The sequence below is a fragment of the Macrobrachium nipponense genome, chromosome 49 (assembly GCF_015104395.2).
Source record: "Macrobrachium nipponense isolate FS-2020 chromosome 49, ASM1510439v2, whole genome shotgun sequence".
Classification (NCBI taxonomy): Eukaryota; Metazoa; Arthropoda; class Malacostraca; order Decapoda; family Palaemonidae; genus Macrobrachium; species Macrobrachium nipponense.
The window spans coordinates 1,487,225-1,492,224 of record NC_087224.1 but is presented as its reverse complement, the minus strand read 5'-3'; positions in this window follow the sequence as shown (position 1 = coordinate 1,492,224).

Below are 5,000 nucleotides of genomic sequence, written 5' to 3'. Positions count from 1 at the left end.
CCCTAAATAAGGATGGGTAGGCAGGGGAGTATAACCCCTGTGGGGTGATAGGCAGGAGATAGTAGTTAGAGGGGGGGTGAATAAGGGTATGAAAAAAAATGGCCTAATTTCTTCCTTACCCAGAATCCGTACAAGAGAGGTGGTGGAGGTCTAAAAAAAAAAAAAAAAAAAAAAAAAAAAAAAAAAAAAAAAAAAAAAAAAAAAAAAAAAAAAAAAAAAAAAAAAAAAAGAGAGAGAGAGAGAGAGTAATACCCCTGTGGGTGATAGGCAAGAGATAGGTTAGAGAGGGTGAATAAGGTTAAATAAAAGAGAGAGAGAGAGAGGAGAGAGAGAGAGAGAGAGAGAGAGAGAGAGAGAGAGAAAATCTTTACATCCTTGCCCAGCCACCTGTGGAAAGGGAATTAGCTTTTTTTCAGTATATTCCAAAAGTTATTTTGCATGTAGATTCTTCTACGTATATTATTTCCAAAGTTCAGAGGTCACCATGGGTCAGCAGATGTTAGGAATTAGGTCATTCTTCTTTCCAAATAATAACCACAAAAGTCACACCTAAACTCCCTCATTGCCCACGCAGGACCTGGGGAAGATAGGCCATTGGTTGTTATTTTTTTGCCAAATTTATACCCAAGTATTTTCTTCAGTTTACTTGACAAGTGACAATGATTGAAGTTGTTAAATGTATTTATCAGGAATATTGAAGTGTGGAAAAAAAAAAATGGTGTACATAATAATAATAATAATAATAATAATAATAATAATTTAATAATAATTAATAATAATAATAATAATTAATAATAATAATAATACTAATAATAATAATAAATAATAATAATAATAACATACCTCAAGCACCGTAGTTGTCCTAACATCATCTCTTTCTCTGTCAAACACTTCGTCCCACCAAAACAAAAGCAGTGCATAAAACAAATGACGGATCCCACTGATAAACAACTCCAGAATCAACAACAGCAGCAAAACTGGTCCTCCTCATTGAGAATTGGTACGACAATAGAGTTGTTTTGGTACGAAATCGCAACATGAAAAGTATTTTGGTAATTATCACGACAGGATGATATCAGTGAGTGACGTTTCCCATTTTATCAGTTAAATTGATTTGTAAGCTTTTTTCCTTTATGTTTGGGTTGGTTGTGTAATCAACTTGACAATTAAAAATGTGTTTGTACAGATTTCTGTCTAAACTAAAAATTATTTTATTCGTTTTTTTTATGTCATATCTTCCTCTTATTTCCGAGGAGTGGATTCCTAGACCTTATATAATAAGAAATAATAAAATTTAAATCCACGAGTGGGATTATATTGAGAGAGAGAGAGATTTGAGAAGAGAGAGAGAGAGAGACGATGAGATAAGAGAGAGAGAGAGAGACTCAAAATTGAAACTGATGACAACTACAGCAAGGAAAGATTTGTAAATCCAGTACTGAGAGACCTTACCTTACAGACCTTACAGTTCGTCGGGTTTGCCCCAGGTCCCTCGTGTGAGGCACCTCTAATGTCTACCAGAGAGTTGCTATAGTACATCTTCCGGTATATTTTGCATCTTACAATCTTGGATGGTCTGGGATGCAGTTTAGATATTTGTCGAGCTTATTCTTAAACACATCTACGCTCACTCCTGATATATTCCTCAGATGAGCTGGCAACGCATTGAATAGACGCTGCATTATCGATGCTGGTGCGTAGTGGATTAATGTCCCTGTGTGCTTTCCTTTATTTTTCCTGGTATAGTTTTGGGCACTATCAATCGACCTCTGCTTGCTCTTTCTGTATTTTAGTTCCATGATGTTTTCTGCTATTCCTTCTATCTGTTTCCATGCCTGGATTATCATGTAGCGTTCTCTTCTCCTTTCTAGACTATATAATTTTAAGGATGTAGTCTTTCACAGTAGTCAAGGTCCTTAACTTCTTCTTATTTCCAGCTGGTAAAGGACCTTTGTACACTCTCTATTTGTGCAATATCCTTTTTGATATGTGTGGGGTACCATATCATATTGCAAATATTCAAGTGGACTACGAACATATGTTTTATAAAGCATAATCATGTGTTCAGCATTTTCTTGTTTTGAAGTGCCGTAACAAACATTCCCATTTTTGCTTTACATTTTGCCAAAAGAATTGCTATTTGATCGTTGCATAACATGTTCCTATTCATCATCACACCAAGGTCTTTAACTGCTTCCTTATTTGTGATTGTCTCATTATTAGGTCCCCTATATGCATATAGCTTTCCTTATCGTGCTCCATAATTTATTGATTCAAATTTATCAGAGTTAAAATACCCATCCTATTTACCTCTGCCCAATCATATACTTTGTTAAGGTCTCTTTGTAGAGCGTTCCTATCTTCATCACAAGTAATTTCTCTCACTTATTCTTGTGCCATCAGCGAACTACTCACTACCGAATCCTTAACATTACTGTCTATGTCTTCAATCATAATAACAAAAAGTAATGCAGCTAACACTGTACCTTGTGGCACACCGGATAATACCTTGGCTTCATCCGATTTCTCATCGTTTGCAATAACTATTTGTTTTCTGTTGTGTAAAATTCTTTTAACGATCTTCCTACTTTATCCACGATATTTGTGTTTTCTAATTTTCTTCACTAATATATTGGTCTACTTTGTCAAAAGCTTTTGCAAAGTCTAGATAAACCACATCTGTTTTCATTTTCCGCTTTTCATATTTTTGAATATGTTCTCACGGTGGACTAACAATTGGGTTTATGTACTTTTTTCCTGTACGAAACCATGTTGTCCCTATATTAAACAAATTATTTTTTTATTAAATGTTTCATAATATTTCTTCATTACCCTTTCATACACTTCCATAATATGTGATGTTAGACTCACAGGCCTATAATTACTTGCCTCTAGTCTTGATCCAACTTTTGAACAAAGTGTCCTTAATAATATTGCAAGTGGCTTTGCGATAGAATGAACTACGTTTTCTTTAACAAAAATAAGCAGGAATTCCATCAGGCCCTGCTTGCAGCTCCATTTTAATTTTTCATTAATAGCCTGCACAATATCAGCTCATTAATATCTCAGCTAAAAAACAGGGCTAAATATTCACTATTTTCGTCCCTTACTTCTATATCATTATCTTCATTATCTATTCTGGGGGAGGGTGAATTCTCTCTTATATCGTTCTGCCAATAAGTTGCAAATTTCCGTTTTTTTTTCATTTGTTATTCTCCCTTCAATTCTTAGAGGGCCAATTTCTAATCTTCTTTTATTCATCTTTTTCGCGTATGAGTATAATAGTTGGGGCTTTGCTTGATATTTATTAGGGTTTTTTTCTTCCAAGTCCCGTTTTTCATTTTCTTTTGATTGTATAATCTTTTGTTCTGCATTTTCTATCTTACTTTTTAGTTCTATAACTCTCCATGCATTTTTTTCTTTTCTTTTGCAAGACCTTTTTTCCACTTTCTGATTTTCTGAACAAGATCCTTTTCCTGTCTCTTGGTATGCATGACAGATGTTTACTTTTCTTCTTCGGTATATATTTATCCACTATTTTCTCTAATATTTTATATAATATCTCCGTATTTACCCTTATGTCATCACTTACGAAAATGTTATCCCAATCTTTGTTAATTCTTCATTTATTTCTGACCAGTTTTATATTTTTACTGTAGAAGTTGTATTTTCCATATCCTTACCACTTTTTCATTTCTTGCTTATCTCTGTTTCACTTGCTTTGGAATGGACTGTTAATTCTATGACATTATGGTCTGAAATACTCGCATTATACACTATTATTTCTTTAATATAATTCATCTCGTTCACAAATACTAGGTCTAAAGTATTTTCCTTTCTTGTTGGCAGGTGATTTATTGTTGGAATGTTGTATTCTAGAAGCATATCTAATAGCTTTTTGAATTGCCTCTTATCTTCTGCACTACTATTATTCTATATATGTATAAGTACAACCATCAATCTCCTATTTCATTCTTTTCCAGTCTACGAAAGAAAAGTTGAAGATCTCCAGATAGGAGAATAGTCCAGTCCTTGTGATTTCTACAATATATCATCCAAAATTTTCTATTATTAAGTCAAAACTCTTTAGTATTAGGAGGTCTATATATTACTATGTTCATTAATTTTTCAGATTCAAATTCTACCGCTATTAGTTTACATTCTGAGTTAACTATATTCTCATATATTTTTCCTTGTTTTTTGTCTTTCCCATATATTGCGGTTCCCCCCCCCTTGATTCCTATTTTTTTCTATCTGATCTATAAGTTTTTGGAAACCCTTTTATTTGATCATCATTCCCAGTCCCTCTTGGGAATACCAGGTTTCACTTATATTCTTATATCTATTTTCTTTTCAATTTGGGTTAGTTCTTCTAAGTACTCTATTTTTTCCTTTTGGAGGTTACTCGTAACTAGACCCTGTTTGCATTCATCACTATGATGGTTTGCGTGTTTTCTCCTTCCATTTAATATTGGTAGTAATAAGGATTTTCCCATGTCTCTTTCCTGTTCTGGTATGTTGTTCTTTTTTTCATTTCCAGAAATTCTGACATTAAAAAATCCAACTTTTCCATAATATTTGATCTTCCTTCATCATAATTATTCATTTTGTGTCTTAATCTGCAATTTTCTCCGTTTCGCAATATCCTCTTGCATAAATAAATACAGTTATATCTCTTGAGTAGAATTTTGGAGCTGATGCTTTGAAATTTTTTGCTGACATCTCTGCATATCTCGTTGATGGGCTTGCTTTTTTCTTTTACCTGATATTCTTTATTCCTTTCTTTATTTGTTTCTTTCTTATTTTGGATTTTATTACTTGATTGGTTATTTATTTGATTATGATTCATGGCTACAGGGTGCATATATTTACATTTTTTTGTCGAACTTACATCCTTTTCCTTCTTTTAGGTTTGCATATTTTTTGGATGCTGATCTCTGCAATCATCTTCATAGCCATCTAGGTATGCACATTTACCATATATTTCATAGTTGTGACAT